Below are 14,000 nucleotides of genomic sequence, written 5' to 3'. Positions count from 1 at the left end.
GGCTGTGCGAAATGGCACTGTTCCATTCTGACTTCAGTTTCGAGGTCTGGATGGAACAATGTTTTGTATCGAATTTAATTTTGAGTTGAAACAGCCTCACTGTTTTGATGTTTCGCCCGACCATTGGGCTGCAGAAAGGAACTCAGCCCCACAATTGGGCTGGGGAAAGTCAGCCCAGCTGGGCTGCCTTCCCATCCCCAGCACTATGGTCAAAACATTTTGACTTTAGAAACGTTTTGACTAGCCTAGTTTTGTTTTGAGGCTGTTTTGACGCCCTTTGTTTAGTTTTGATTTTGCTCGTTCAACCTCAAAACAAGTGTAAACAAAACAGCCAGCGAAATTTCACACATTCCTAATTTAAACCTCTGTGTTTTAAGATTATGAAAGGTATTTTTTCCAAATATATATCTTTTTTACAGGAATTGAAAAAAGACTCCTAAAAGAGTGAGGCTTAGTTTGGAGGTTTTAGATCTGCTCTCTATATATTCAGTCATATCAGCTTTATCAACTTGATGTGGTGGCAAAATAGACTTCTGCATTTTATGCCTGTGTGCACTGGAAACAGCACAGCTGAGAGACTGAACCATATTCTTCCTTGTACACAAGCTCTGTTACAAAATTAGTTACTATGGGAGGCAGCAAAGCTTGATGACAGCACTGCATTAAAATAGAACCTAGGCTCTATCCTTGGTTTTAACCAGTGTTTTCCTGCATGTAACAAAACATAATTTTGCCTTTGTGCCTCAGTTTCCCCATCTGAAATGAGAATAATGATATCTTGTAAAGCACTGAAGTTCAACTGATGTCAAATGAGTTTGCTATTATTATATTATAGCTTGTCAACCCATTGAAATAAATGGGTTTGTACAATTGAGGGCCTTCACTCAACTGCTGTCATCTTTTACTTGAGAAATTGTCTCCCTTTTAACTGATGAACAGGGATTCTTGTTTTCTGTTTAAAAATAGCAAATTCTCTGAAAAAACCCCAAAATCCACAATTAAAATGAAAGGCCACTATATAGATATAGATCTATAGGTATAAGTTGAACACAATGTTTTATTGATATATTATAAAGAAGCAATTTGGAAGCCACCAGTGCCTCAATCATTAATAAAATAACTTCTAAATACCTATATATTTTAGCATTTGATTTTGGCTTTTTCATCGTGGAAAATTAGAGCTCCTGCTTGCCCCACTAACTCACCAGCATGTGGGTCCAGCTCCAGTTGCCCAAGGCACAGTCCCCTCTGGCCTTGCCGATTTTTTAATCTGAACTGGAATCGAACCATCAAGTGCCCTGTCCAACTGAACCACAATGGGGAGCCAAGCCACAAAAAATTACTGAAGTCTCCAGTTAGACTTGTTTCACTGGTTAGACTGGGATTACTGGTGTAGCCGCTGGGCCTCGACCAGTCGCTCTCGTGCAACTTTCAGTCGAGTAATTGGTGTTAAGCGCCTCACGGGTTCGTGTCTCTGCCTGAGCTGGTGTTTTCCACCTGAGTCTTCAACCCCATGCTCATCTGCCATGACTTGTTGGACCTCAGTGTCCAGGGTCGTTCATCGGGCGTGCTCGTTGACCCGCGGTTCTCCCAGCGGTTACTCACGGGGCTCTGCCACCCCTACACCTTGGCCTCACACTACCTGTGGAGTAGTATCCAAATGGCCTTCCTCCTGGGATCCCTTAAGACAGGGCCGCCCCACGGGGCTTTGGCACTGCCTACTAACTTAAGGACCTGCTTCCCTCCGCTATCCCTGAAGCCTGGGGAGACCACTTGAAGGAAAAAAAAAAAACACTTCAACACAATTCCTGGGTTTCCTGCCCCTTTAACTCCCCTTCCACCCCTCCTGGGTCTCTAAGGGGGCACGGCATGCCTTATCCCTTAGCCTGTCTGGTACCCTGCCTACTCCAAGGCACCTCCAGATCCGGCAGCGATGTCTGCCCCAACGGCAACCCTTACGGGGTTTCCCTGTAGTCCTCCTCTCCCGAGTCAGACTTCTTCAGGTGTCCCACCATCCCCACACTCCCATCTGCAGTTTGCTCCATCTCCCCGGGTCGTTCCAACGCCACCTTCGGGTGATGTTCCTGCCGTCCCTTTGTCGTCCCATCTGAGGTGCTGTCAAGGTGATCCTCCTCTTCCTGCCTGCACTCGTCCTGGCTGGTCCTGCTCCCCGGGTTACCATGGACGGGGCACCTCTGCTGTCGGGGTAGGCCGTAGCTCCACTCCCTGGTTTCCCACCGACTCCACAGTGTGCACCACCATTTTTATCTTTGTGGGCCGGCATTCAGCGCTAACGTCACCAGCCGGCCACAGCTGGATAAACAGGTGGGTGACAAGCCACGTGGGCTCTGCCTTCCACCCCTCGTGTGCCGCACTCCAAGCTGCCGGTAAGTGTTTGTCCTTACGGCATGTCCTGGGACAACTGGTTAAATGGAGGTCATCAGTTTCCCCACCAGTCAGGTTGGGGTGACCGGCTCAACATCCCCTGAGCTGCAGCACTGTGCCATGGCTACTCCCACCTCTTCACAGGAGCAGGCAGCCCCAGCTGCTCAACACTCCTTGGCACGCAGGTAAACAACCCTGCCTGCCTGCTCATCCCAACCCCCAGTGAGGTGGGGATGCTGCCCAGGTTCTCCCATGCTGGTTTGAGTGCCCACGGCCACCTCCCCACTCCTCAGCCCCCACCACACACGCACCTGCCTTGCCCCCCCCACACCCTCCTGATGTCCTGCTGATGCCCCTCATCCCTGACCTGCAGCCCCCCACCAGCCCTGCCAGAGAGAGCTCCCAGCCCCCTGCAAGCCCCACTTAACTCCAAAGGCTTCAGGAGGGAAAGTGAGCTTGAGCCCCAAACCGTACTTGCTTGAGTGTCTCAGGCCCTGCCCCTTCCCTCTACCCCTCAGGACAGGGCTTAGGGTTTCCTGCCCTTTTTGCAAGAAGCTCTTGCAGGCTCTCTCTCACCTTCAGAGAGCTCTGCAAAAGTGGGAAATACGCGTGTTTCTCTGTTAGAAAAAAACCACAGGTTTTCCTTTGTTTTTCCATTGGAAACAGAAAGCCCAGATGCCTGCTGATGAGATCCAAGTGAAAATTTTAGGCTAGCAGGGAGTGAAAAAAACCTATTTTGTTTGTAATCATGTGATAAGGAAAACATTATGAAAATAGCCTCTTGATAAAAATGCCCTCACATTGCCTCAGTATCTTCTTTCAGAGAAGAATAGTACTTCTTACCTTTACATTAGACATACATGTAGTAAATGATATGCAGCAGTTATGCTGAACTAAGTATAAAACTTCATAGCCACTCTAATCCTTGTTAAAAATGGGCCGCCATCATTGCAGGATAGAAAACTGCCTCTGAGCACTTGCCTTTAATGAAAACATGCCAAAATAAGACAGTTTGTCTTGGAAAATATTTAGATTTGATTTATATTCTTACCCTCCCCTCAATTCCCAACTGAGACATAACATCAAGAGCTAGACAACATTTCCAAAAGATGGGCAGCTTGATGTTTCTAGCAGGAGTCATTTTTGTGTTGTGAAGAGCCAGAGGGTCACATTTCCTCAGATTTACCAGGCCCTATGCAGACCCCATTAAGAATTTTGAATAACTTGCTCTTGACACACGGCAGCTCTTTCTACCACCTCATATCTCAGAGTTGCTTGTTGAAGCTTAGGCTTTTCCATTCCAGTTCAGTTTTGGGGCATGTGACGAGGCTGCTTTGGTATCTGATTAGCCACTGAGGTATCTAGCTCACACTTACATTCATTGTAAGGTTAGATCTTCTATACCTGAAGGGGGCATATAGATAGCATAATTTTTTCCCCTCTCAAAATGCAGACCTTTGGAATTAGCATTCTTCCTAGCTGCAAATCCCCACACCCTCGAACTACTGAACCAGTTCAGGTTGTTTGTGTGTATTGTGGTGAAGTAAAAATTACGGTTTGTTTCTTTGGAGGCTCGCGAATAATAATTCCTCAGGCACACGTTATTAGCAACACAAAGGGTATATTTGCAAATAGGGTCAGAGTGGAGACAAAAGACCACTCTGCCCCCGAAGAAACCTCTCAGCCGGCTCTATATACTCTCCCTCCTGGGCACGCGTGCAGAAACAGGAACTCTTACAACTTATTTCCGGTTCATACAAACATATATGTAAATACGTCACTTCATATGTCGCATGTCCATTATAATTAACTACTTAAGTATGCGGGGCAGATAGGCATCTATGCATTAGCTAATTACGCATGCTTAGAAAGCTCTCCAGGTTACCAAAAGTTCAAACCCCTCTCTTTCTCAAGGACACAGCCAATTAAATCACAGCTTCTGTAATCTACATGAGAGAAGAGGGAGTTTGAAGGTATGTGTGATTTATTATAGGAAAAAGATAGTAAATTAGCCAAGAGGGGAGAGATGTCCTTGGTGGTGTTTCTTTTTATCAGGTACGAGATACAAACTGTGCAGTTCTAACAACACTCTATTCATTATACATTTTTAATAATATTTCTAACAGTGGTAAGAACCTAGAATCTGGTCTTCCTCATCTACTCCGCAGTAACTCCTGCCTCAAGCAATGGTGATGGCACCCTCAACACGCTGTGACTTAATGTAAAATGCAGCAGGCCTTTCCCTTAAGAAGGGTATTCAGCCTTTTCCTACAGCTGTTCATTTCCAACTTCCAGTTCTCTAAAATAGTGGTAGGCCACATTTTTTGGTCGGCATGCTGTAAGTTGAGCCCTGCCCACTCTCCAAGTGCCACTCTGCCTGTCCCCTAGAGCTGCACCTGATGGATCTTGTGTCCTTGGACATCTGAATGAAGGCGGGGGAGATTGAGCCTCCAGTTAGACAGAGCAGAGCAGGGCTAGAAAGCTACTTGGAGAGAGGTGTAACCACCAAGAGCCAGTGTGAGCGAGGATCCAAAGCCCTGAATTCAGTGATGCCTGTAAAGCCAGGGAAGGGTTAACCTGATTCGCCAGTTGTACCTGACACTTCCTCTCTCAAGTGTCCTGCCCTAGCTTTGCTGCATGCAGTCCTGCAGGAGGCTTGAGTCCCCACCTCCATTCCAGCCCCTCCCGTTACTGAGCACCCAGGGCTCATATGCCAGACAATTGTCTCTACCACCTATGGCAGCCAAGGTATGGGTTGGCCACCCTGGTCTAGCCTTACTTCTTATTTTTCTCGCAGTGAGAATATGTTGGGGTTGGTTACTGGTTCCCAAATCCCAGCCCGCTTGCAGAGAGCCCTGCTTAGCTTCTTGGCCCCAGTGCTTGAGGATATTAAAAAAACAAACCAACCCACAAATTGATGCCTCACTCAGCAATAGTAACCTAGCTGTGATGCAGTGCTTTTCAATAGGAGGCTGCAAGGCATTTTCCAACAACTCAGCAGCACCATCTCCATTTTACAGATGGGGAAATAAGTACAGAAAGGTGGGGGGATAAATTGCCCCAGGTTCCCCAGCAGGCCAAGAATGGCATTTCAGCCCAATGCTTTGTCCACTAGTGTGCTGCTGCCCAACAGCACTTCAGTCAGAACAGAGAAACCCTCAGGGCATCCAGAGGGTATAAATATTCAGGTTAATGGTCTGTGCTGGTTAAGTGCCCAAAGAGCTGGGTGTCAGTCTTAAATTAGAACGTTTCATTTTGCTAAACGATGTGTGAGCTCAGTGCTGGATCACGGTTTCACCTATATGGCCAGTGTTTGCTGGTAAACTGTTAGTGTTCCTCACAGTCATAAAAAGAGGTTCATTTTGGGGGGTTTGTGTTGACAAGGATTTGGTACTAAAACCTGCACTTGGGGCATATAGATGCACTGTGGATTCAGCAAGCCAGCACTGGACATGCTGACAGCCTTAGAACTCTTATTTAGAGGATGGTGTCTTTTCCCAGGGCCGGTGGGGAATGCAAATGGTGTCCCTGTAGAGCAGACCTTACAAACAGGTAATGTCATGTTTTCCACTTTCTCAATGTTGGCCAATTATTTTGATAATTCAGAGAAAGATGGATAATCCCAGCTGGAGTGAGGCCTGCAGCAGGAGCTGCTGTGCCGGATGCATAGTAGATTACAGCTTCACCAGGGCTGGTCCCTTCCAGGCTGCAAGCTGCTCTTGCACACAATCTGACAAAATCATGTGTTTATTTATTTGATCTATATGCTGCCCTTTGCAAAAAAAAAGGCTCAGCACATGGATAGACATCATTAAGAGACTAGAGAAGCTTACCAATATGAATGAATGACTGTCACTTATAATAGAGTATGGCAACTAGTACTGATACCGGAAGTCGGTTTCCACATGTAGGGCGCAGGAGACATGCCAGAGAAAGCTGGTGTCTATGTTCCCTCCTACTGTCTGCCAGGTGATGTTCTGCTGCTCGTTCTCCTTCCTTCATAGTGGAGTGCCAACCTCACTTATCGTAGGCCATATTCTCCCAGGACAATATCCAGCCTGGAAGACCATATGTGTTGCTTAATGCAATCCTCATGTTTGCATCTCCAAGCAAGAATCATGAGACTATCACACCTAGGCCACTCATAGAGATCATTGGCCCCTAGCTTCCAGCTTCTCAGGCCTGTTGGTATTGCCTAAGAAACTCTCACCACAAGTTTTTGTGGAGGGTTAGTGGATGATGATGGTGAAGTACTGGTGGGGAGGGACAGTAGAAACTATTGGTACCAGTAGATTGTCCACGCAAAATAATTTAACGTGCAACCTAGGTGCATAGTAGCAGGATGTATACTCTGGGATGCAACAGCCTTTACCCAGCAGAGAGCTGAGGCTTGATGGCTGGAGAGTGCTGTCTACCCCACATTTCCTGCTGACTTGGCTATGTGGCTCCTCTCCTTGTCCAAAGAAGATCATCTGCCAGGCACCGGGAGCTTGGTGGCTCTTGATCCACAGTAAGATCCTTCTGCCCATTTGAGCCCTAACAGTTTGCTCTGCTGCCGATGAAAGGTGTGCACCTAGATTCACCAGTCCCAGATCCAGATACTGGATGTTTAACCCAGATGAGGACCTATAGGAAAGGTGGGAGTTGCCTCCTGGATGACTCCAGGATAAGGCTCTAGGCAGGGTTTCCCCTACCCCAAGACCTACCAGCGTACTTCTACTAAATTCCCTACTATTTTAATACGCAAAATCTAATGAACCATAAGATTAATAGGGCTGGAAGCCCAGGTCCTCAGTGGAAGCAATAGAATCTCTCTCATTATTCTTCTATTCCTTAACGTTGTTCTGATATCGGCTTTGAGGAAGACGAGTTCAAACGACAAATTTCCAGTGACTGCATACCAATAGGCAGTATTCTGAAAGGTAACAGCTCTACATATGACTGCTATGAATACATGTCCAATTAAAACTGCTTTGTCCATTAATCCACTTCACAGCTGCATTAGAAGGTAACTTTGGGAATATATTATATGTAGTTAGATTTGACCCTGTAGCCTAGAGCAGTGATTTTCAATCTGTGGTCTGCAGACTATATTTAAGGAGTCCAAGAAAGATAATTATGATCAATCAAAAGTATGTGAATACCCACACTTACAAGTCAAAGGGGTCTGCACCTCCATTTGAAATTTTTTAGGAATCTGCAAATGAAAAAAAGTTGAAAACCACTGTCCTAGAGACAAAAGATTCCTATTAATATGCTTGAAATTTAAAGTAAGTTCTTTAGCCAGGAAAGTTCAGTGCATTTATCAGCTGTACCACTTACCAGTCATTACACATGCTTAGTTTTTCTGTTAGATTTCTCTGAACTCCTTTTCCATCCTCTCTCTGGGACTCTGTTCACAGACTATTAATTTCACCCTGTGCTTTCCCTTTTTGGCCATAAGATGGTGTCATTACCTTACCTAAAGGTAAATTGCTATTGAAGAAGCTATACTGCCATATGACCAGAGTACAAAAGTATGTCCATTTCACCAAACTAAGAACCCAGGAAATTAAACTAGACTCTGCAGTATTTGGTACTTAGAGTAAGATACATTTAGGACCCTTTATTTCTCATTAAATTAACAATTCTATCAAGTTGGACAGACACTTGGCTGGGATGGTTTAGTCAGGGCTGATCTTGTCTTGAGCAGGAGTCCTAGGACTAAATGATCTTGTGAGGTCCCTTCCTGTCCCCCTTTCTTAGGATCGTATAGTAATTAAGTCAAATAATGTTAATATTAAAGACTATATTAAAATTCAATAATTTTTTAAAATTAATTTTTCCATGAAGCAGTTTTGGAAAAAACTGTTTTGTGTCTAATCACTATGAGGAGTGTTATTCGGATGTAGCTGCAGAACAAAGTCTTTTTGTCAGACTCTGTGAATCTTCACAGTTGCACTCTTGCATTTTTCTTCATTTCACAACATTTTTCTCCTTCTGTAGGTTACCTACTACACTCTTGCTTGCATGCTTTCTTTGTCTGATTTTAATGGCACTACAAGAATGTCCCAGAGACCCATCCACATGATGGGTCTGATAGCTGTAGACCACCCTACAGGCAGCAAGGGTATCTGACATGTAGCAGCACTTCTATCTTCATATGAGCCAGTATACCTAGGTGAAGGTGAATGCCAAAGGGCTCTCCATGGCTGTTCTGGATCGGCTCTCCATCAGTAAACACCACCTGCCTCTGTTGCTATATTATGCCATTGATACTTGAAGACCACAGCCTAACCTGGTGTCAACTGGATTTTCCTGACTTGACTTGCAGCTGAGAATCCTACTAGTGTCTCAATGTGTGCCTTTTGCAGGATGTCTATGTTCAAGACTGCTTCACATACCTGTGGCAGACTCATGCAGCCTTGAGAAGTGACTTCCCATCTTGGAAACAGTGATGGGAAATGGGAAAAGCACAAATCGAGATTTTTTTTTTTTGCCCACAATACACGCAACAGGCAGCCCAAGACTGCTGCTGCAGTGTGCAAGAACTTGAGAGCTCGAGGCTGCCCTAAGGGATGTTGGTAATGACTATGGTCTGTATGACAGCCTCATGCTCCAGAAACAGTGCTTGAGAGTATTGGTAAAGGGTGCAGCCCAGGACTCAAGAGCTTAAGCCTGCTTCCAGGAACTCAGAAGCTAACCCTACCCAGTTTTTTCACAACCTAGAGAAAAAGTATGCAGAACAAAAGATCATTGGCCATCTTTCAACTCTGTCAGGCCAAGTGCTCACAGACTATGCTGAGATGCAAGAGTGCCATTAGCTTCTACACTGAACTGTTTGCAGCTGAGCCTGTCTGCCCAGAGGCTGTTCAACACCTGCATAAGGGCTTCCCCAAACTCTCCACATCTGAGGTTGAACAAGAACTATCCTTGGCAGAACTGACATGCTGCTGTTGAAGTACTCGCCATAAGGACGGTGCCAGGCATTGATGTCTTGTATAATTTGGTGGGTAATACCTTTGGCCCCTCCTTGGCCCAGATCTGCTCATCTTCCAGGAAAGCCTCGAAGATGGAATCCTACTGGTCAGCTGCCAGTGAGCAGTTCTAGGAAGGGGATCTTGGTAACATTAGGAATTGGTGATTGGTATTGCTTCTGTGTCCTGATTACAAACTCCTGACCAAAGCCCTGGCCAACTGGCTCAATATGGTTGTGACTTTTGTAGGCTTTGAACAGAGATACTTCGTGCCTAGGAGAACCATCCAGGGCAACCTATTTCTGCTGCATGACTTGCTGGCAGCCATAGACAGCTCTTTGGCCTTGTTTCCCCAGATCAAGAAAAGGCCTTTGATCAAGTCAATCATGACAAGTTATTTTGGACTCTGGAAGCCTTTGGTTTTTGGCCTGTCTTTACCTCAACCAATCCTGCTCCCGTAGTGACACATTTCTAGCATCTTGAGGGTGAACAGAAATATATGTGCTCCATTCCCAGCAGGCAGGGACACCCAGCAAGGCTGCCTTTCTTTAGAATGGTGTATGCCCTAACTATTGAGCCACTGAGCAGTGCCTGATGGGCCTGAACCTCCCACTGGATGCTGCTCTAGCTGGTGCCCCCTCCCCCCTGCTATTAAAATGAGAGCATATGCTGGTGATGTGACTGTTTCTGTGAGCAGTGCAGGTGACCGAGTGTTAGCAGGTCTATGAGCTTGCCTCCTCAGTTCATATCAAATAGGCCAAAAGTGACACATTTCTGGTGGGTATCTGAGTCAACAGCCACCTGCCAGATCTGCCTGGGTGTTTCCCTATGCCTGCCAGCCTATCTAACCAAGAATTGGGAAGGTCCCAGTAAGGAGGCTGGGGTGTGCAACCCCAATTACAACAGTGCACTGCTGCCTGCCTAGCTCCTCCTACCACAGCCAGGTCCTGGTCATCAACAACCTGGCAGCTGCTACTTTGGCACAAGACTGCCACCCTGGACCTCCCATGACCCTGCTCAAAAGGCTCCAGATGCTCCTTGTCAACTTATTCTGGAACCGGCACCACTGGCTCCAGCAGACTGTCCTTTGCCTGCCCACCAGCAAGGTAAGGGAGGGCCTAATTGACTTGGGAGTAGGGTAGTTGCCTTTTGCCTGCAAGCCCATCAACACCAGCTCCTTGGTCCTCTCCCCCTAGTAATAGCTTCCCTTTGATTTCCCATGTTCTATCTCATCCTTGATCGGAAACATTTTCTGTTGGACTCGTCTCAGCTGGATGCCCTTCCTACCTTCTGCTGCAGCCTTGCCAGGGCCTGGTGGGTCTACTTCCATTTGAGACCCTATAGCAGACTCCTGCAATTTACAGAGCTGCTGCAAGAGCTCCTAGTCCATAACTTGGCCTTTCAGTAGGGGGCCAAGTCTCACCTCTGGAAGCCTCATTCCTTCTTTGGTCTAATCGCATGCCCTTAAGCTGACTTCTCAGCTCAGCATGGCTACCACAGCTCTCAGCTAAAGCCCTGAATGACTAGCTGGCTAAAACTGCCTATTGCCAAGAGAACTGGTGACCTCCAGTGGCAGCTGTTACATGGGACCCTGGTCATGGGCACTTTTGTCTGTCTGCCCAATACACCTGGCAGTATTGATAGCCTTCCCTTTCTGCAAAGGGACGATGGAGGGGACTTGTCAACAACTTCCTGGATTGCCTCCAGCTGCAGTTGCTTTTTGCTGGCCTCAACACAGTCTTTGATGGGCTGGACTGAGATTTCTCCAGGCTTGTGAACATCTTCTGTATACCATACTGAGCAGCCAGAGAGGTGTGATCTGTTGACCAAACTTTCCTGCTGCGCCAGGCCAAGATGGGAACTTTGAAAAGCTGCAGAAACCAGCTTGCAGGGGACAGCTCTAACACCTTCCACCTCTTCCTTTCTTGGTCCAGACCCATGTTGCATTTGAATTGGGACACTTCACCTTGCAGCAAAAAGTGGACCAGTTTGTGTTGTAGTGGCCCAATGTGAGGGGTACTCTGTGAAGTGGAAGGTGGACAGCTGGTCCTACCTGTGTAACCCTATGAGAAGGGGAGATATCATTCTCTGGTAACAGTGGGATTTTTTTTTGTCACTGACAAGTGTTTCATGCTCAGCTCCTGGGAAAGCTACACACCTTCCGTACTTTCACCATTTGTTCTTAATATTTGTATAATCAAAATTTTAAAAGTCAAAATTTTCTCTTACTCTCTATCTCATTCTTTTTCCTGACAGGGAATTTCCCTTCTGCCTCCTCCTGAACTTCATATTTTAATTCACAAAAGTTTTCTAGAGCAGTATCATTTCTCCAGAGGTTTCTTCCTGCAGTGTGGAACCATTCCTAGTTAGACTGTAGGACTGTCCAAGAAACAACACCATAGTTCTGATACTTTGTGTGTGTGTTTTGGAGAGGGGTCCCTTTGATATTCCTATCCTAGAAACTGGTTTAAATCAAGCCTATGTAAGTCCTATAGCCAAATGCTTCAGAGTAGAGAAACCACTTCGTGCTCTCTTAATAAAAAGGGATAAATGTCCCAGAGGAAGTTTCATTTATGCAGTCTATTCATTCGCAGTTCCTCTTGAATAGTGCTTTTTAGAGTCAGGGCACTTCATAATTTGTCCTTAGTTTGGCCCACTGAGGACCACTATTCAGCTTACCAGGTAATGCCTTATTCAATAAGGAGTTCATCTTCCTTCAAAAGGTAAGAGCCTGTTCTCTTACAGGTTTGCTGATCTCCTACATAGGGCTTTAAATTAGCTTTGTTCAAGGACGTGGATGCAGAAGACAAAGAGAACATAGGATCAGTGAACCATGAACATAGGATCAGTGAGCCATGAGCCATGCACTGGATCAGCCCAGGTAAGTGCTAAGGGGACCAATAGGCATCAAGACAGAGGGGTACCAAGGGCACCCACTGGGAGCCTTAAATGTCTCTACACTAATGCTAGGAGCATGGGAAACAAGCAGGAGAAACTTGAACTTCTGCTTAAGCAATAACTCTGACCTGACTGGGCTAACTGAAACCTGGTGGGACCTTACTCATGATTGGGCAGTAAGCATCGAGAGCTATAGGTTGTACAAACATGATAGAGTGGGGAAAAAAGGTGGGGGAGAGGGTGTTCCTCTTGTTAAGGAGCAATACGGTAGGCCAGCATAAAGCAGCTACTATTCATTTTGGATTTGGATTAGGCCGATTCAGGAGACAGTGACTTGATTCGGTGATTTGAATCACTGTCCCCAATTGATCTGGCTGCCTCCAAATCTCTGAATCAAACAGGCCCCATCCCCCGCCCGCTTTCCCAGCTCCATCAATGGCTGCCCCACCCTGTCCCAGTGTCCCAGCTCTTATTTAAAAAAAAAAAGAAAAAAAAAGCCTCTCATTCACCAGCTTTTGCCAGGTGGCAGGGGGGACAATCCCTGCTGCCCCACACTGTGCGGGAAGGAGAGGTTTGCCATGAGCCCCCAGAAGCCCCAACGGCCACTGCAGCAGTTGGTGAATGTGGGGCTTTTCTTTTTTTTTGATGAGCCATGGTGCTGGGGCTGGGCGGGGCAGCCATTGATGGGGCTGGGGGAGCAGGCAGGGGATGGTTCCTGGTGGGGGTCCCCCCCATGGTCTACTCTTCCCTCCTCCAGCCTCCCCCTGCACCCCTTACTTACCAGCATGACTCCAGGTCCAGCTCCCTGTGGCGGCGAGCAGGGACTGCCTGAATTGCTGAATCTCCAAATCTCCTCCAAATCTTTTTCTGAATCAATTCAGAGGCTACAAATTGATTCAAAACTTTTTATTGGTTTTGTGATTTGATTTGGTTTTGGAGATTTGGCATCCAAATCTCCTCTGAATTGAATCAGCACCCAAAGCTTTGCACAGCCTTATAATATACATCTTCTTCTATAATCAAGATGGGATTAGAGAAGGGGCAAATTGAGGTACTGTAAGTTAGCATACAGAGGGTTGGAGGGAAAGGGACTTGGTAGTGGGGGTCTACTACAGGCTGCCACACCAAGAGGATGAGCTAGACCTGGAATTCTCAAGGCAGCTCTCGGAGGCTGTATAGTCAAGGGATATGGTTGTCATGGGTGACCTTAAACTACCCTGACATCTGCGGGGAGGAGCAGCCAGCCAGATCTAACTGCTCACTGCATACAGGGCCTCCACCTAACACAGGAGATATACAGTCCCACTATGGGAAATGCCTTGCTGGACTTTGTGCTAGCTACAGGGAATGACCTGGTGGGGGATCTGCAGGTACAAGGTAACCTAGGGGATAGTGACCATCAATTGGTTGAATTCACTATCCAGCATAGGGTGGGTAAAGTAACCAGCAGGGCAGAAGTGCTAGACTTCAGAAAGACTAAGTGCTCAGGAGATTAGTTAGGCGAGGATCAAGCGCGTTGGCAAGATGGGAGTTCAGGAAGTGTGGTTGTTCCTCAAAGGAGCAGTCCTTCAGGGGCAGAACGAGACCGTCTCATTGCACACAAAAGGGGGGAAAGGGGCCAAGAAACCATCTTGGCTGGACAGGGAAATCCAGGAAAGCCTAGGGGCAATGAAAGCAGCATACAGGTTGTGGAAGCAGGGGGTAGCTACCAAGGAGGAGTATACCTCAGTTAGAAAGGCCAAAGCAGCAATGGAACTCAGG

This window comes from Crocodylus siamensis, chromosome 8, assembly GCF_052110815.1.
Source record: "Crocodylus siamensis isolate JL-2025a chromosome 8, ASM5211081v1, whole genome shotgun sequence".
Taxonomy (NCBI): domain Eukaryota; kingdom Metazoa; phylum Chordata; order Crocodylia; family Crocodylidae; genus Crocodylus; species Crocodylus siamensis.
This window is presented reverse-complemented; position numbering follows the sequence as displayed.